The 20,859-nt window shown below is 41.5% G+C and overlaps 1 protein-coding gene across 3 annotated transcripts in view; it reads right to left on the reverse strand.

The window, feature by feature from the left end:
* The window catches only part of RNF152 (ring finger protein 152), a 57,886-nt gene extending 37,235 nt beyond the window's left edge, over positions 1–20,651 (reverse strand). For 2 of the 3 annotated variants that reach the window (XM_042464696.1, XM_042464697.1), the window contains exons 1-2: positions 20,565–20,651; positions 17,771–17,895 (exon numbers count right to left, since the gene is read on the reverse strand). The gene's annotated coding sequence lies outside the window, so the exon portion shown is untranslated. Of the gene's footprint in view, positions 1–17,770; positions 17,896–18,478; positions 19,320–20,564 lie in introns of those variants that run through there. The other variant, XM_042464698.1, reaches the window with a different exon arrangement.
* Positions 20,652–20,859: the final 208 nt, after the last annotated feature.

Below are 20,859 nucleotides of genomic sequence, written 5' to 3' on the forward strand. Positions count from 1 at the left end.
GATGATGATGATGATGATGATGATGATGATGATGATGATGATGATGATGATGTCTTTTGTAAACCAGTAAAGGGCCAACAGTACTACAAATAAAGACCAGGAAGTTGCTAAACAGGCAACTGTTATAGATACAATTTACAACTGTTGTTGTTGTATCATTTTAATGAGCCATTTAATGTTTTTCCTAGCTGCATGAAAAACAAGTATTTGTCCACATTACTTACTGGAAATTGGAAACAAAAGCCAAATAGACTGTAAGGATTGCTGGCAACTGGAAGAGAGATTGGACCTAACAGAGCATGTTTCTTAAGGACCGGGATTTGGCAAGAGGCTCTGTACCTTCATCTCCTGGAATTTAGTAAAGAATGAAATAAAGGAATTTCTGCAGTTTGAAATGCCCTGAGAGAGGACCAGTACATTATTTGCATGGATGTCATTTACCTTTTTTGCATAGGGATAAATAATGGAATACTGAGGAAACACATATGATAACAAAAATGGGAGAATTATCCCTCCTCATAACCCTTATGCAGCACAATGCGCAGCACACCTTCTACTTGATCAGAGCCACTGAAAGCATCTAGGTACAAATTAAAAACATCACCCCCAAAAAACATGAGTTCTGTTAGGTTTCCACTTTCCTCTGCAAATCTCCCATCCATCAACTACGAAAGAGTATTAATAATGACACTGGCTAATCCCTACCTTTCCCGCTGAGCTAGCTTTCTCTGGCACAGACGTTCAAGATCCTCTACAGTTTCTGAAAAGTCATGAAAACCAGAGGCTCAAATTTTAATTTTTTAGCAGTGTTGATCCCTCTTGCAATGTTACTATGAGAATATGAACAGAGTAACATAACAGACACTGTACATAAGAGATCTGACCATCAGCAGCAGTTCTTGGTAAAAATTTGAATCTGAAGATGAACCTATTATTCCCACTATTTCCACTAGCTAGTTCTTACAAGTCTCTTGTAAGAAGATAAAAATTAACATCAAAACATTGCTATTACATTATTTGTGCATCAAAGATTGTAGACAGTTATCTTTTTGTACACCAGGGTACTATTCCTGGAAGGGGAAAGCACATTCACAGCTCAATACTGTGCCTATTTTGTTGTTGTGTGCCTTCAGGTCATTTTCAACTTATGGCAATCATAAAGTGAACCTATCACAGGAGGAGTTTCTTGGCAAAATTTGTTCAAGGAGGGGCTTGCCTTTGCCTTCATCTGAGGCTGAGAGTGTGTGACTTGCCCAAGGTCACCCAGTGGATTTCCATGGTTGAGCAGGCAATTGAACCCTGGTCTCCAGGGTCACAGACTAATGTTCAAACAGAAATCAATTCCACCAAGGTCAGTAGAGTCATTCATAAATAAGTTGACATGGGGCTGCAGCCTTGCAACATAATCCTAAACATATTTGCTCCAAAATCAGCCATAACAAGGTCAGTGTAACAATTCTCCTCTTATTGTTTATAGGACTGCAGCCTTAAGCCCCTATCCAACACAGCCACTGCTCTTGCAAAAAGAGCTTCCATGAGCAAGGGAGGACAATTGCCCTTCCCATCCATGTCCTAAAACTTGTTTTTTGTGGGTTAGGGTAAAGGAAGCCTGCATAACAACTTTTTGGTACTTAGTAAATCAACTAAAGCTTTTGTTTTTAAATTTAGGAGGATGAGTGTTAAGGGCACATGTGTTAATTTTCTGCTTCAGATTTGGTTCTAGTGTGTTACTTGAATAATAAATTAAAAGGACTGTCCCCATCCCTTGTATGAGGGCTTTAGTATATTATATTGAAAGTTCTTCCTCTCCCTTTCATTATATGCTATGGTAATATGCAAATTCATTTATATTTAATTAGGCAATTTACCGCTGGTCAGCCAACCAAATTGAGACAGATGATTCATCAACCAATTTAAAAAAAATCTTTAGATGACTATTGTGGTACTGTGTTCATAAAGCCATAAAGCTACTGCAATAAGAACCAAGAACTTCTATCTAAGAGCATCTTATGCATTCCCAGTCACTTCTATATATGCAACCAGGGACCTTACAAAGATGACCCTCCTTCAGCATACATAGGTGTACATTAAGATGGAATGTTTTTAATCAAGATTATTTTAGTAGCAGCTGATGGTACAGCCTTGAAGAGCACAAACTCTGTCAGACAAAAAGACTCCCTGAAGAAAAAAGACATAGATTCGTGCTCCAGCATTACAGCCAATTAACACTTCAAGGCAGGAGATGGTGTTTACACTGGTGTTCCCTGTAGGGAATTCATACCATAGCAATTGAAAGCCTCAGGGATGCCTAAAGGTGTGAAGCAGGTGTTACCTGGCATGGCCATGTAAAGACCATGCTTTAGATGAGAGGAGCTAAAGTGCTGGCCCACTAGTCCCCATTATTTTCTCAAAATTATCCTGCAGGAAAGGATGGTGAGAGAAAGAGGAAGAGCTGCAGCTCGCATGCAGAGGACATAGGCTAAAGAATGAAGTGCATATACCTTGAACTGCATTGAGATCAGATTCTATCCTTTAAGAATATGAAGCCAGAGAATGACAACCATTATGATTTTTTTAACCATCTGTTGCATTTGGTTCTTTGTTCTCATGCCCCCTTTTAGCTAGTTGTAAACTGGATTTAATAATTAGTTATTCTTTTTGTATTTCATAAGCCACTTTGTATAAATCATTTCTGGAAAGGAAAAGCAGGGTACCAAGTTCTGAAATAAATGGTAATAATTGCACATGAATGTGATCTTGTGTCTGATACAAGTCAAAATGTAGGACATTGGAGTTCACTTGGCAGTGTCCACTGTTCCCTTCATCACATGGGTCAAAAAATCCTATGGAGTGCAACAACCTTGAAGCTTCAACATAGTTATAAATCCATATGTGAGAAAGCCAAACGATTCATAAATCTTGTGTAAAACAAAAACAAACAAAACAAAAGTTCTCCAGCAGATTATCATTTTATGGACACAATCATCATTTAGGGATGGGGTATATACAATTTACTATACTGCTCATTCAGAGATGGCACAAAGAAGATAAGTGTCTGCATCTCTAGGCTGCAGAACATGTAAACATTATTTCTTTGTACAGTACTACAACTCCTGGACTCTACCTGTCAGCATATCTTCTTGCTAGATGGGCCATGTCTCACTCTGAGGCATACTGAATTTCCTTGACTGTAAGGCAAATCAGCACTTGGTGAGTTTTTTCACAAAGACAAAGGATAACTAGGCCTTATGTTCTGGAAAATATTATCCATGCTGCCTAGGAAACACAAGCTCATACCCAACATTTTACAGGTGAAAACTGGGACATATGTGACCAAACAACATCAGAGCACTGACAAGATGGCAAAAGCTATTAATGAGAAAGAACAGGCAAGCTAGGAGAGGCTGCAGCAGTTTGCTTTTGCCTGAGCCTGCAAGGAAGAGCAAGATTACAGCCTCCTCTCTTCCATCCTGGCCCCTGCCAAATCATTTGCAGCAACTGAAATGAGTTGTGACAAAGGGAGAAAGTGAGAAGGGGACAGAGAAACTGAGACATTTTTAAAGCAGTTGAAAAAGTGAGAGACTGGAGATTAATTAGGACAGTGCCAGACAAATCCAGGCAGTTGAAGGGAATGCAAACTGCTCCTCAAGACTGCATTGCTGTAGGGAATCACAAAGTGCAACTGGGAAGGTGCATTGAAATAGGAAGGTCCTGGAGCATGTATACAAGCGACTGACCATCTCCAAGATGCTCTTTGGTCTATGGCTCTTAGTTTCTATTATCTTCAGATTTATTTTTTGCTTACTTCTCTTTCACTCAGTTGTTGGAGGGGACAAACAAAAACTTTGTAAGCAAGTTGCACAATTAAGTTCTTCTGGAGATTTGAAATTCTGGAAGAATGTTGAACAAAGTGGTATGTGTTTGCGTGTGTATTTGAACAGCAAACACCAGCCATTTACAAAACAATAGGTAGTGTGACAAATTGGCCAAGGTTAAGAGGACACCAAAGAACGTTCAGTTCCCTGGGATTTATAAAGGATATCTACAATGAATTAAGACAGAAGAGGGAAAGAGATACAGCTTTCTTTTTTATGTCACCATTTTCTATAGCTCAAAATCTTGCTGAAAGCATGTTGTTGCCAAGTAGGTTTCATACGAAATCCTACTGGAAGTTGAAAGGTGATTATCTCTTTATAATTATGCCTATCTGTACTAATGAAACCATGTCTGTAAGGAACTGATACAAATTAATAACCTTGGAAGGAAAGCAACATCAAGAAAACAACAGATTGGTGTATTAGGGGAATACAATTTAAACACATTTTCCTTAAATAAGCTGAGGGAAACAGAGAGGGTTTTAATTAAGAGAGTTCATATCAATATTAATTTTCCCAGGGTGCAAAGCATAATTCTGCTTCGAAAGACTGCAAATAAAGAATATAAGCAGACAGTGGCCAGAATCCTGTATGGCACAACATGATGGCTCCACATGTGGAACTACGCAACAGCTGGTCACTCACCACCCCAAGACTTATCACTTGAGTTGCCAAAGTTCTCCCACAGCCATCCTATGAATATATCCCCAGAACCAAGCACAAAATAATTACATCATATATTGAAGTCTTCCAGGCTCCACCTCAGCAGACATTTCACATCTGGTTACAGGGTCACAGCCAGATGCTTGTCCAATCCCCCACTCCATCAGGCACAGAATGGCTGGGGTGCAGTAACTGTACAGCAGGTCCCTGTGGACTAACAGTTGTCCAAAACATACTGCAGAAATAATCCAGTTTCAGACCATTTTCACTGCCCTGGGTCAATGCTAGGGAATCCTGGGAACTGCAGTTTTGTGAAACATTTAGCCTTCCCTGTCAGAGAGCACAGGTACAACAATAAACTACAACTCCTAGGATTCCCTAGCACTGACCCAGGGCAGTTAAAGCGATCTCAAACTGGATTACAGTGCGTCCTCGCCTTACGCGGGGGATCTGTTCCGTAAGGCGAATTCCGCCTATGCTCGAGCCCCATTGGAAACAATGGGGCTCGTGCGCGGCGGCGCGGCGGCACAGGCGCGTCCATTCAATTGAATGGGGACGTGCCGCCCCTTCCACCCCGCGCGTGCGCCGCGGCTTGAGCGCGTATGCTCAAGGCCGCGTATGGCGTGGGCGCACTGTATTTCTGCAGTATGTTTTGGACAACTGTTAGCCCATATACAGGGTGACCCCAAGTCCTCTTTCTCCAGGGCAAGTCCTACATTTCAGCCAGAAATTTCCAGGAGGAATTTCAAAATGCGTTCCACCTCAAGCATGACTAAGAAGCATGAATTGATATTTCTATGAGTGTTTTTGGCTTTTATTTGTTAATGTCTTATATTTTTCTTGAATGCCCTACATTTTGCAGTGCCTTGTTTTCCTTTGCAGTTAGGACATCTGGTTACCCTGGTCAACCATAGGAAAAGGACTAGCTGACAGAGCTTACCCTCCTGCTTTTCAGGAAGTATAGCCTTCCTGAAGGCCTCCTGAAGTGGGACTCCAGCAAAATAGGCCACTCTGGGGGGGAAAATAAACAGCTCATTCACTGTCCAGTAGGACTGTTAGCCATTGGCCATTTCACACCACATTCCTATTCAGCTATGGGAACTAGGAAACACCTCCAGGTGAACAGGCTGATAGGTTTGTAATATATGAAAGGAATGGGTTCTCTGGTTTTGGTTATCTCTTGAAAGTCAAGTTGGTGAAAGAAACTGTGACTTCTCTCAAACACTGGTTTCACATATTATATTTAAATTCTAACTAAAAGTGATTTTTGTTTGCTTGTATTCAAACAAAAGTTCATACACAAATACACACAGCAACTCCTGCTAAAAAATCTGATGTTCTTGTTGTTGTGTGCTTTCATGTTGGTTCCAACTTATGGCAACCTTAAGGTGAACCTGTCATGGGGTATTCTTGGCAAGTTTCTTCACAGGAGGTTTGCCATTGCCATCTTCTGATGCTGAGAGAGTGTGACTTGCCCAAAGTCACCCATTGGATTTCCATGACCAAGCCAGGATTTGAACCCTGCTCTCCCAATGTCCTAGTCCAAGGCTCAAACCATTACACCAAGCTGGGCCTACTGAAAACATATCGTACTTGTGTGGCAATCACAGTTTTACCACTTGTGTGGCTGTATTAATGAAGCAACTCTAATACAGTCAACTATTGAAGTCAATTTATTCCAACATGAGAGTTAAGTCTATCTCTCCCACAACAGTCAAGAGATGCTGAATGTGCTCAACATAGGCCTGTTACAGACTGCCCAAATAAAGCTGCTTCGGGTCTCTTTGGAGGTATGCTGTTTAAATGATGCACACATCCTAAGAATCCGGAAGCTGCACCAAAGCTGCACTCCAGTGCTTAGGAATGGAGTGTGGCTTTGGTGCGACCTCCGGACTCTTAGGACCCATGCATCATTTAAATAGCATACCTCCAAAGAGACCCGAAGCAGCTTTATTTTGGCAGTCTGTAACAGGCCATAAGCAGAAGCATGCTCTTAGACCAGAGGTCCAAAAGATATTGTTGGATTCCAAGTTGCTGAGATTCCAGTTCCTATCAGCCCCATCCAACATGGCCAACATATAGAATGGAATACCTAAGGCAGGGCTGAGAGTCACATAGCCCTTCAGATATTCCTGGACTGCAACTCCCAGAAATTCACTGTTACCTAGACTAGTTAGCACTTCTAGAAGCTGCACTTCAATAACATCTGGAGGCCAACAGTTTTCTCACTTCTCTCCCAAGCAAAGCACAAGCAGCTGCCATTGCTAGGCAGAATAATGTTCTAATTACTCAGCTTCAATCTGAATAAGTTAAGAAAGATATAACTCTGGGCAGGAAAAACTGCCTCTCTCAAACCAGCCAGCATGAAGCTTACCAAAACATGCCACTGACTTTAATTTCAACCCTCCACCATGGACCCAGACATGCAGCACAAGGGAAAGGGAAATTACTCCATGCTCAGAGCTAAACAAATGAGATATATTGACTTCTTCCACCTCCTGCAAAAATTAACACCATAAATTTAAAACTTACACTCTATTTAGTTTTCCCACAGCAACCAAAACAAAACCAGTGGTAACAGTTTGCCACACCCTTTTTGGCGTAAACCAGAGCCAAGCTCCATCAACTTTAATCATAAGAGTCCAGATTAGAACTGAATAAATATTATGATTATTGTTCAAGCATGTTTAGACTCCCTTATATCAGGGACTTGACATAGGAAAGCATGAAACATCCACACTTGACCTATGATAAGAGTAAGAAAGCCTCATTGCACCATCTGTGGAACAGGCTACAAACATCATTGCACCATCTGTGGAACAGGCTACAAACATCAGCAAAGAAACCTTTCTGCTACTTGATGCTTCCTTTCCTCTCACACACCTAAAATGTATAATTATTTTCTTTTTACCTCAGGTTAAAGCCAGTCTACTACTGCAGGATCTCACAATCAGGAAGCTCAATAGACAAGACAAATTTCTAGCCTTGTGCTACAGAATGCCTACAGGTCTTCTGGCTAGGACCTAGAATAAATTTTCATTACGTATTTGCTAGGTATTAAAAAGCCAATTATTGGTAGGCCAAAGGCTTTGGGAGAGTTCCCAATAGGCTCATTTGTGCTCATCTGCCAGCCTCTACCCAATTCACAGTTCCAGAAACCTGTTTTGTTTTAACATTGGTTGCTATGGGTAGGGTAGAGGGGAAGAAATGCATTAGCCAGTCAGTGTGTAAGTTGCTATTGAAATAAAAGTTATTCAGGTTTATATCACTTTTTGCAATGGATTACTAAGAAAGAAGGGCCCTAGATATAACTCCCTCCCACAACACACATACAGGAATTCAGACAAAGAGGGAAATAGATTTGAGGCCACATATGCGGCAGCTAAAAAGGCCAATGCAATTTTAGGCTGCATCAATATAAGTATAGTGTCTAGATCAAGGGAAGTAATAGTGCCACTCTATTCTCCTTTGGTCAGGCCTCACCTGGAATATTGTATCCAGTTCTGGGCACCACAATTTAAAAAGGACATTGAGAAACAGGAGCATGTCCAATGGAGGGAGATTAAATTATGAAGGATCTGGAAACCATGCCCTATGAGGAACGACTTAGGGAACTGGGGATGTTTAGCCTGGAGAAGAGAAGGTTAAGAGGTAATATGATAGCCCTGTTTAAATACTTGAAGGGATGTCATATTGAGGAGGGAGCAAACTTGTTTTCTGCTGCTCCAGAGACTAGAACACAGAACAATGGATGCAAGCTCCAGGAAAAGAGATTCCACCTCAACATTAGGAGGAACTTCCTGACAGTAAGGGCTGTTCGGCAGGGGAACACACTCCCTCAGAGTAGTGGATTCTCCTTCCTTGGAGGTCTTTAAGCAGAGGCTGGATGGCCATCTGTCGGGGATGCTTTGATTTAGATTTCCTGCATGGCAGGGGGTTGGACTGGATGGCCCTTGTGGTCTCTTCCAACTCTATGATTCTATGATTCTAATATTTAGAAACATGGCAGCCAAATGTCTTTGCAAGTGTGCCAAACAATGAAACAGGACCTCAGTCACACCAGATGTATGGCAGGAAAACAGGCAGATCTTTCAACCTGAGGCCATACCCTGCCAGAAACTCAGAGCTTGAGGAAGTTATTTTATTTTATCTTTTGGACCACAACTCCTGGAATCCCCCAAGCATGAAAAACACCTCTTCCAAGCTCTGCACTAATCTCAGTTGTGCTGCAACAAACACAAAGGACCAGCACTCCAAAATCAAATACACTGTTTTTATCTTGTTTTGAGTTTCTTACCTCCCCTGCCTCAACCCCTCCCTTCTACTCAAGTTACACCCTGCGTTCTCTTCTCTTTCTAGATATGGCACAAATGTCATTCTGACTGTAGAAGGACAGGAAATTCCAACTAATAACATGGAAATGCCCACCTTTCAACCCACCTTTTCCTATTGACACATTTTTTTATCTCTTGGATCACTGGCAGTGACATTATTTCAGAGCTACTCAACCTTCTTCCAAACCATTTTTATTCTGCTGTGAACCAAACCACTATTATTACAGGTCAAGCCAAGCCATAACCATGGAAGTGTGAACAAATCTGGAAAATTAGCTGATATATATATATATATATATATATATATATATATATATCATGCCAAAATAAATTTTACTTCATTGCAGCCACCAAATACTGGCCGAAATTAAAGTGACTGGAACTACTTCTGGAATACTCTCTGGTCCTGGTCAATAGAAAAGAACTTCCCTAACATAACAGCAACCCAAGAACCTGTCTTCACAGTCAGTACCTGTAGTAAATGATGTGTTAAACCAGGGGTAGGCAACCTGCGGCCTGCGGGCCGGATGCGGCCCGGCAAGGCCTTGGGACTGGCCCCAGCCCGGTCCTGCCGCCGATTGCCGCCGGAGCCTTTGGCCTCTCGAATGGGGCCTTTGGCCTATCAGGAGGAGGCGGGCAAGGGGGGGCAAGCGGCGGGCAAGGGGGGCAATTGCCTATAGAAGCCTCCGAAACCTGAATTTATATTAACATTTTTCAAAAAATCAGCAAATTTTTAGCGTGTCCTCCATTTTTTAAAAAAGTGCCCTCCATTTGAAATTTTTGTCCTACATTTGTCCCCGTTTATTTATTCATTTAATTTTTTAAAAAATTATTTAATTATTTATTTTTTGGCTTCGGCCCCCCAACCACATACACAAACAGCATTACATGTAAAAAGTCACTTAGGCTGCTCCCACACTGCAGATATAAAGCAGTTTGACACCACTTTAACTTCCATGGCTCAATGCTATGGAATGCTGGGATTTGTGGTTTGGTGGGACACCAGAGCCAACATGGAAGGCTAAATATCTCACAAAACTACAAATTCCATAATTCCATACCATTGAGTTATGGCAATTAAAGTGGTGTCAAACTGATTTATTTCTAAAATGTGGATGCACCCTTCATTTTCTATGGTTACCAAAAATATTTAATCCCCACAGTCAGATTTGTGAGATGGACTATATTTAGGGTTCTAACCCAACCCAAAGATTATGAGGGGCTTCTGCTTATTTTAGAAACCCCTCACTTACTGTTATCTCTTATGCACTGATAATCTCCTTTTCACTACCTAAGGACAGAGGAAATATTTCTCCTGTTGTAAAAAGAACTTGCTATGAAAACTAAGATAAAGGAGTAACAAAATCATCTCCTATTGACCTGTCACTAGCAAGTTCTCCTTCACTGTTCAAGTATCTCCAATACTTTGCAATTAATTCTCTTGAAGCTGGTTCTTCCAAGATGAGTCAACATTTGTAAAGATCTTCCTAGAAGTGGCATGATGGTGTTATTCACAAACAGCAGTATAAATTATTTTTGCTAACAAAAGCTTACGAGTTTTACTAGAGGGCATTCTCCATCTTGGGGGGGGGGGGGGAGACCACTGCTGCACGTCTAAATGTTAAACAATGGCATTAAAATTATTACTTGGTTCAAAACACAATCTTAATTTTAATTCAATATATGTATCCTAAAAACTGAATCAAGGTATTCATACAGCAAGCAGACTTTAGCTCAGTCATGGTTTTACAGTCTAATCTATATATGCATGTCTAACTAAGGACATTGCTACACATGGCTTTTAAACCGTGAATACACCAGGAAAGAAGTGGCACTGGCCACACTCATCACATGATGACGCCTCTGACCTACAGCTGTGCTGTCTCCGACACCTTTTTCACTGACAGGGGAAACCTGTCAATGACTTGGCAAGCGTGCAAGTTCCCAGATACAAAATGTCGCTCCTGGAGCAGTTGCACAATTGTGAGTCGGGTGGCATCAGTGTTCCCTCCTCCCCCTGTCCCCCCTTCTCCTCCCGATCCTTAGTTACCTTTATCACCTTTATTGTTTTTCTATTTCTTTTATTTCGTTTGACTTCAATCCTGTTATAAGAGCTCCAGAATTCTGCAGAAAAAGGGGGGGATTTAACCCCAAAAGACATGCGGGACATAATAGCAAGTACATTTCTATACCTCCCTAAGCGATTTACAATGTGTAAGCCAATTGCCCCCAACAAGCTGAATATTCATTTTAACCATCTACAAAAGGAGGCAGGAATAAAGGGGAGCCAGGAATTGTAATGGGGCCAGCAACCCCAGTCACACAATTGAGAGGAGGTACAGTGATTGCTGCCTTGAAAGCAGTATGTTCACATTTAATTTTTAGTAGCGTGACTGTTACAAAAAACGGGCTTGTGCGGAAGAGTCCCAAGACTAAGTCCTGTCAAATTCACTGGTACTTGTGAGTATGTGCCTTCAAGGCCCCTGGCGACTTGTGATAATTCTATGAATTTCATAGGATTTTCTTAAGCAAGGAATACTCAGGCGGTTTTGCTAGTTCCTTCCTCTAAAATATAGCTTAAATGCATTGGTGGTCTCCCATACAAGTACTAGCCAGAGCTAACCCTGCTTAGCCACATGTAACTGTGAACAGGACTGTCACCTAAGTTAATGATTTAATTTGCATTGCTTTAAAATCAATCTCCAAAGCTAGCTTTTAGTAGTTTGCAAAATGAGAAAGGAGGTAGACAACAAAAATGTCATAGTACTTAAAATGATATTATCTTTTTTCTGCCTATTTTTTGTTCCCTAGATTGCAAACTTTTCCCCTTTCTTCATATACATCAGTAAGCACCACTGACCCACAAGAGACAAGTTAGGAATCATACATCTCAAAAACTAAAAACTCAGACTGGATACTCAACCAGGTTGCATCTAGACAGTAGAAACAATACAGTTTGACATCACTTTAACTCTCATTGTTCCATCCTACAGAATCCTAGGATCTGCAGTTTTGTGAGGCACCGGTACTCTTTGGCAGAGAAAGCTATAAACCATGTAAAACTACAAATCCCATTATTCCATAGTATGGAGCTACAACCCTTAAAGTGGTGTCAAAATGCATTTTTCTACAGTGTAGATGCACCCCCAGATTCCACTGTCCTAAAACTGAATGAGAAATTCTTCTCCACTATCTTCCCCCCCCCAATTTATCTATTTCTCAATGGCCCTTTGGAATGACTCCCTCTTCCCTTTGTCATAACTTAGTTCATCTTTGCCCCCACATCCATTTCTGTGCCTAAGCAGCTGCATCAGGCAGCGAAAAGCATTTCCAAATTACTTAGCTGACTATGGCTACTGTAGAATATATTTTCCACTCCTAACTTTGCTTATTTCCTTCTTAGAACTGCACAAAATGTCAGCCAGCCTCCTGTACTGGGTACAGCTGTGTTACCCCAAAGGATTAGTGCAGTAGGTACCAAACTCTGCATTGTGAGAGATTATTTGAAAGAGGTCAATTCTGCAGCACAGTCACAGTAGCTAATACTTGGCAAACATCACCCAGTCTTTTAAAATCTCTTTTTACATAATACATTTTTTAAGAAATGAGAAGTATTCAGTCAGAGATTTGCATGCTTTTTTTCCTTCATACTGTTTACTTTGACAGGCAGTGCAAGAGCACTTCAAAGCATCCTGATAGGCAAACAGTCATTTATAGAGAATGTGACATCAGCAAGGCAGACAATTCTAGACTGGGATCCAAATCAGCAATGGATGGGTGTTTTTGCTTGGTTGTTCTTTGGTAGACTTAAAAATAAATCCACACACACCTCAAACAAAAACAAAGCTCCAAGCTCAAACCTAGTTTCCAACTAATTGTAACAACCTGGGGTAGATTTTTTTTATGTAAAAAATGCAACTACTGTACTCTGCAGCAATACTAAACACTACATATGGAACATTGTGGGTTTCAGGAAGTGAGCAGGTATGAGGATTGTGACAGAATTTGCTAAGACCAGACCCTGGTCAACATCTAAATTGTTGCACATCTCCACAAGATTGCAAGCACATCAGTTCCTTGCAACATCTAGGGCAGCGAAGGCGAACCTATGGCACACGTGCCAAAGTTGGCACTCAGAGCCCTCTCTGTGGGCACATGTGCCATTGCCCCAGCACAGAGTTTGGCAGAGTCTGTTACTAGAAAGCCAGAGGGACATGGCACTTTGCAATAAATAAGTGGGTTTTGGGTTGCAGTTTGGTCACTCGGCTTCTAAAAGGTTCACCATCACTGATCTAGGGTAAAGCAGTCTTTATAAACTGGGAAGAGAAAAGAAGGTATGACTGAGTGTCTACAGTCAGCCCTCCACATTTGCAGCTTTGACTTTTACAGATTTAATTATTCCTAGATTTAATTTCTATGTTCTCTAGCAATCTCTAGATCCTCCAGCTTGACTCTCTTGGAAGTTGACCATAGAGTCATGCTGGAGGACCTACAGATTCCTAGAGAAAATACTTCTGTAGGCATTGTTATGTCCTCCAGCATGATTCTACGGTCAGGTTCTGGCTGATGTTGCCCACAGTGTTGCATTATAAGACCTAGATATTTCTAGAGATGTATTCTCTCAGGTTAAAAAAAAAATGTTTTTTTTAAATTTGTCATTTTCCCACTTTCCCAGGGATCCTATGTTCCTAAGCCCAGTGAATGTGGAGGGCCCACTGGTATATAAACAATCCCTAATTTTTGTGCTGGAACATACTACTGTGCTATGAGACAAGCAGTGTGCCACAAGGGAACAGTATTTTCCAAAAGCCCAGAGCCCACAAAAATTCTCAATCCTTTTTGTTGCTATCCCTTGCCTCCTTCCCATCATTATCTCTTTGGAGTGGGTTGCTATTGCTTCTATGCACCTGCCATGAATGGATCACTGATCACTCTCACTATGATGTACAATAGGCCCTTGGCATCCACTGGGGTTTGATTCCAGGACCCTCCATGGATAACAAAATCCATGGATGCTCAAGTCCCATTATATGCAAAGGCGTATTAAAATGTTGCCTCTTATGTTGTTGCTGCGTGACTTCAAGTCATTTCTGACCCTAAGGTGAACCAAGGCAATATTTCCACTGCTGAAGAGCTCTTATTGTCGGGAAGTTCTTCCTAACATTAGGTGGAATCTCTTTTCCTGTATCTTGAATCCATTGCTCCATGTTCTAGTCTCTGAAGCAACAGGAAAAAAGCTTGCTCAATTCTCAATATGACACCCAAATATTTAAATAGGGCTATCATGTCACTTCTTAACCATCTCTCCCCCAGGATAAACAAATCCAGCTCCCTAAGTCTCTTCTCATAATAAGGCATGGTTTCCAGAACATTTTGGTTGCCCTACTCTGGACATGCTCCAGTTTCTCAACATCCTTTTTGAATTGTGGTGCCCAGAAGTGGACACAGTATTCCAGGCGAGGCCTAAGCAAAGCAGAATAGAGTCACACTATTACTTCCCTCTATCTAGACACTGTACTCCTACAGATATAACTGCAGCCCCATACAGACAGGCCAAAATAAAGCTGTTTCTAGTCATTTTGGAGTAAATGATGCATGAGTCCTAAGATTCCAGAAGCTGCACCAAAGCTGCACTCCAGCCCTATTAGGATTCTACAATATGGAGAAGATGTGAGTATTATAGGGAATGTTTAATGTCCAGGGCATCTTAATAGGCTGCCACCTAAGTTCTGTATAGCAATATAAAATGTAATCTAAATGCACATGGGTATACAATATTGCCATGGAACAGAGGTATCCGTTCATAACAGGCACCCAGAAGAAAAAAGTAAACAGTAGACAGGAGGTACAAAGAGCCAGATGGACCCATGCAGCAGATTCACACTTCTCTTTTCCAAAACTACCTGGAGAGCTTTTTCCTCTGTTGTTGTTTTTTAACAACCCAAGAAAGGATGTGGAAAAGCACATTTAATGTTAATATTTAATGTCTTTTTTTGTCACCCTAATAAAGTTATTATCACAACACTGATTCTGCATAGCCTTAGCTCCTATGTTCCTATTTAGCCTGATCAGATAGTGGGGTTTATGACATCATGTTCATTTTACAGAGTGCCTCTTCTGATCTGCTAATTATCTCTTGGGGGAAAAAGTGTTCCCCATCCTGCATTGCAATTCAATAGGAAACAGGGTTTGAGTAACCTTTGTTCCCAAGCTCATTCTTTCAGAAGCGATAACAACCATACAAATTCCAAGAGAGATCTGTGACATTAAAGTACATTATGTACTAAGATGACCTCAGTTCTCCCTCATAACGTCATTGAGGGAGGGAGAAGCAAGGAGTTATGTTCATCTGAGAGAAAGTTAAGTCACAGAGACTTGGCATCTGCTCAAACCTAGTTAGCCACAATAGGCAGAAAACTGCATACAGTCTTGTTCGCACACCATGGTCTAGCATCATGATTATGACTGACAGAAAGCCTCAGGCTCTTGTGCTCCCTGCCTCCCTTCTGCTGCCTGGCCACAGAGGAAGGGTTCAAAGGCATTTTAAATTAACCACATCTTGCTGTGATATCCAAACATATACAAGCTGTAAATAATGTTTTCTCACGTTCATTGAAAAAAGCCAGGTTTGAAGCATGGGTTATGATGCTGGCTTGTGCCCACAAACCATGGTTTACGATGTAGCTGTAATATTAAACTACAGTGTTAATCTAAAATGTACACAGATGTTTTAGATTGCCTGTCAGTCATGTTAAATAAGAAAAGGAGGAAATGTGGCCTGCAGCATCTTAACACTAAATTATGGTTTACCAATACAGCCTGCAGCTTAATTATTCCTACGAAGCATTATATTTAGACTAAACCATGGATAGTTCTTATTCTGAAAAATATCCATTTAATATATTCATTTCCCATCTTTCCTGAGAGATGTCATGCATCAGGTTCCCTCACCCAGAACTAGATTTCTGTTAGCTTCAGCTGTATTGTGCATACTGATGTGCCCTAACCCCACTAAAGTTAATGGAAATCACTTCAGTGTGCAAGAAAGGGAACAATTACAGAACAGGTTTTGGATTTGTGATTTATACACAAACTAAAACCCATCCATTAATCTTACCAGAATCAATAAATCTTCTCTGTGTTACATGAATGTCTTATAATTTGGTGATGCGAACCATCTCCTACAAATTTTGTCACTATCCTCAGACTCAAAGATATACAAATGCAGATTTAGTCACCTAAGTGTTAGCATTCATTTGTATATGGAGGCAGGAGGGGGGGGAGATAAAGAAACAGATAGAATATCAGATGTTTACAAAATTGAGCTGAGATTATCAGCACTTACATATAAATGCCAATGGTCACCAAGTTGTGGGCTACTATGGCTTTACTATCTAGTCTCAAAGCATAAAACCACATTTTTCCCATTTCCCATTACCTCCACACTTTTCCTAGGGTGGTTGCAAGGGTTTAATCCACCAAAAACAGCTCTCCTGCAAATCCTAGATATTTTAAAGCCAGTTATTCAGGAGCAGTGCTCAGTGAACTGCACCCAAAGTTTTCTCTTCTCCTGCTTTCCTTGACAGCTGTAGAAATGTCACCTTGGAAAAGCAGCAGCTGTTAAGAATTATCCACTTAGCTGAGCTCTCCCTCGAGTTCTTTAATTTTATTGCAAATGAAGGCACAAGGTGGAAAGGCAGAATGGAAGGAGTGAGGGAGGGAAGTTGGAGGGTTCCTCCCCACCCTTTTATTTGTTATGCACAGATCCAGGTCCTACTTGCATTCTTAAGAATGGCAGCCTTACAAAACTGTTGGGAAGAGTCTCCAATTCCACTCATGCAAAGGTTCCTTTCAGACAGCAGTAATTAAAAAGATGGAAGCAAACTAAAAGAATGCAAAAGCACAATGACACAACCAGTACTTAAGTAAAATAAATGAGAGGAGATTTGGAGTACTCCATTATATGGGTAAGTTCTTTAGGAAGGCCTGTGACCTCAAGAGAAGACCTGCATGTGTGGTCGACCTTTGAAGGCATGAAGACAAAAAAAATACATCCATAATTTTAGACAGCCAAAGAAATTATTCATACAGGCACACACTTCCATCAAACAGAACACTGACCCTTTGAAGAAAGGCAGAGACAAATAACAAATTATAATAATTACTCAGATAGTGACAAAAAAATATGAACTGAAGAACTAGACAGTTTTAAAACAATGAAAAGTACAGCTATCTTTGTTGTATCTTCTTTGCCATATATTACACAAACAAATACACAGACACACACCCCTTGCGTTCCGCATCCCCACAGTCTCAGCAACTTTACTGCATTCAAATTTTTAGTAGTTTTTCAAACATATTCCAAGGAAATAATGAATTGTTTCGAATGACAGTCAGTGACTACAGTGGATTGCCTGTAGGGAGAGAACACTATGGCTATAGTCATGAGTTTACATTTTTAAACTGTATTTGCCTTTTTAAATACACAGAATCTGTTTTCCCCAGTATTAGAAACACCAGAATGTGTTACCATAAGCAGAGGTACCATGACGAGAGATTATTTAAGTTGCTTTCATCCTTGTTTTTTGCTACTGTCACAACAGAACAATTTTTTAAAAAACCTTTAAAATACATTAGACCTGAAGAGGCAGCAAACTGCTTAATGTTTTCCTCCACTGGCAGGCATTTTCAGAGCATAAGAGACCAGTCTCTACTTTAATATGTGCGTGGATGTGTGTTAATGAACTGTCCAGCTGACCATTGCTCACTTAAAAATCAATGGTGATGCAACCACAGACATACAACCCAAGTTCAGCAAGACCGCCCTGGATGGCAATGTTCCAGAGATAGCGGCACTAACACAGCAACAGATACCAAACATATTTTTGGTGGCATTACCTGAATCTCTCATTGCGTCACGTTCATCCCTTTCTGCATGATGATATCAAGCAGGGAAACATTCAGCCGCTTACAGGCAGGAGGCGACAAGCAGGAAGCACAGTTGTGACAGAGCTTTGTTCTGCCTGCAGTGAATTACAGGAAGCCAGGGTTAGACAGCAGTAGCAGCAGCAAATTAGGAAATCAAAGTACCCCTTTTAGCCTGGAAATATACATATATTGGAGATGGCAGGGTGGCAATGATTCAGAATAATCTATTCTGCACGGCTCTATTTAGCCAGCATGCAAGTTTCTCAGCTATCTTCCTTATCGCTCTTTCACGAAACAGCCTACCCTTCAGCAATCCCCCCCTAATGCCAGCAAGAGAAACAGGCACCCTGTAGCTATTACAGAGTAGAGTTGATGTGGATGGAGTAGAGTTGTCTGTCTAGATATATATACATACATATATTCAGCTGCCGATCAACTTGCATAATCAGACATTTCTGTTAGCATCACCTCAACTCTCTAGCAAGCAAACCACAAGCTTCCCTTTTTATATTAACAAAAATGAAAATTAAAAAGGGTGTGTGGGTTTTTGGAACAAAAGGCTTGCCCCCTCCTCCCAGACAGAAGGAAGCATGCAAAATCCTTGTCCCTTTTCTCTCTCCCTCCCTGTCTTTATTTTTCCTTTTCTTTTTTTTTGCAACCCGCAATGCTCATCTCTACCCCAAGCTTCTGCTCTTTCGCCTTGCCCTTCCAGCGATCACTTCACCCCTGTCAAGCAGAATTGGCCAAATGGAAAGACCTCAGCATCTGTCTCTTCTCCTTTTGGTCCCTCCTCCAGAAGAAGAAGGGGGGGGACAGAAATCCATGCTGGAGGTACAAAAAGAAAACATATCCCATCACCACCATTCCCAGACTACACTCCCTGCCGCCTTCCTACCCACCCACCCCCCAAAAATCTGCAGCTGGCTGGCTGGCTGGCTTAGAGGCAACTTGCTTTTTCTTTCCTTTGGACTGAGAGCTGGTAAGTAGTTTTTTGAAAGGGAAAGCAGGGGCACAACACACAGTTTTCACTGCTAACAAATGAGGAGGCTGGGTGGAAGTGGATTGTCCTTTCACACATTTGGCCAAATCTGGAGGAGGCATCTAAGGACATCTTTTCATCACACCAAGACCCCCCCCTTTTTTTTTCTCTCTCTGTCTCTCACTCTTTCACACACATACACACAACACACACACACACAGTCTTGCCAGTCTTCAAACCCACTCCCTCCCTCCCCCAGTTTGAATCTGCTTGCAAAACCCTTAAATGACCATTCGGTGACTTTAGGTTGCCTGTTGTTGTTGTTGTTATAATTTCTAACCTACCTCTCCCCATGGACCCAGGCGGGGAACAACAACTAGACCAACAAATATGCCTCAGTTAAAAACACATCAGTTAAAAGATACAGCAATTTACAAGAACAAACAAGGCACATAGGTATGAAAACAATGTACAGTACCTTTACAATTCATGGTTTACTATTTGCAATTATCACCCTCCCCCCCCCTTGAAACTTCAGTCTGTGGGAAATACACACACACACACAAATGAGATGTCCAGAGGGGAATCAAACAAGCTGAGGATCCCCTGCAACTCCCATTATTATAAAATGCATTGTATCCCCCCTACCCTCAGTGTCCTACCCATTAAACAGGAACCCCATTATTATAAATGTGTTCTTATAAATATATCATCATCATCATCACCATGATTATTACCACCTCTCCCATATGCTGAGCCTTGCAAACACTATCAGTGTCCTACACATTAAACAGGACCCCCATTATTATAAATATTTATAATAATGGGGGTCTGAGTCCCTTGAGTCGCTATATTGGGAGAAAGGCGGGGTATAAAATATAAAATAATAATAATTGCAGACCCTCATACTGAGCCTTGCAGACCCTCACCCTTAGTGTCCTAGTCCTCATTAAAGAGGACCCCTATTACTATAAATATATTATTATTGTTATTATTATTGCCTCTGTCTCATGCTGAGCCTTGCACACCCTCACTCTCTGTCCTACTCCCCATTAAACAGGACCCCCATGATTATATATTATTATCATCATCATCATCATCGCCACAACTTATTACCACTTTCCCACATGCTGAGCCTTGCAGACCCTCACCCTCAGTGTCCCACCCATTAAAGAGGACCCCATTATTATAAATACTGTATATTATTATTATTATCATTACTAGCATTTTCCCACATGCTGAGCCTTGCAGACCCTCACCCTCAGTTATTAAACAGGACCCCCTTGATTATAAATATATTATTACTCTTATTATTATTAGTGCCTCTGTCTCATGCTGAGCCTTGCAGACCCTCACCCTCAGTGTCCCACCCACTAAACAGGACCTCCATGATTATAAATCTATCATCATCATCATCATCACCACCACCACCACTTTCCCATTGCAGACCCTCACTCTCAAGTATCCCACTCCCCATGAAACAGGACCTCCATGATTATAAATACATTATCATCATCACTGCTACCACTTTCCCACTGCAGACCCTCCCCCTTCAAGAGGACCCCACTGAGGCTCCTTCATTGCAGGGCATTCAACAGTTTGGGCTGAAAGGTGCAGAGACAGAGGGTGCAACAAGAGGGGCCCCTTCCCCTTCCCTGGCTACAGCTAGAGGCACTTTATCCTCCTCTGCCTTCTCCCCTGGAAACTTCCCTCTCTGCCCCCATAACACTCAGCCCCAATGCCTGCCCTGCTGCAGACCCCAAAGGCAAGGCAGAGCGGGCTTACCGCCTGCAGCCTCCACTTCTCCTTCCATCCACTGCCAGCAGCGACACACAGAGAGACTGACTGAAGGGGAAGAGAGAGACACACACAGCTTGCAAGGCTAGGCTCCGCCCACGCCACGCCCACCCGCTTCGAAAGCGCTTTGGGCGTTCACACGGCAGCCCAGAGAGGCACTCCTTTCCCAGGACTTGTCCTATATACATTCCAACCTGCTGTCCAGAGAGGCTGTCCACCATTTTGACCATGAATTTACATTTCTAGGAGTGTTTATTTATTTATTAGTTTTAAATTGTGTGAG

Source organism: Sceloporus undulatus, chromosome 4 (assembly GCF_019175285.1).
Source record: "Sceloporus undulatus isolate JIND9_A2432 ecotype Alabama chromosome 4, SceUnd_v1.1, whole genome shotgun sequence".
In the NCBI taxonomy this organism is placed as follows: Eukaryota; Metazoa; Chordata; class Lepidosauria; order Squamata; family Phrynosomatidae; genus Sceloporus; species Sceloporus undulatus.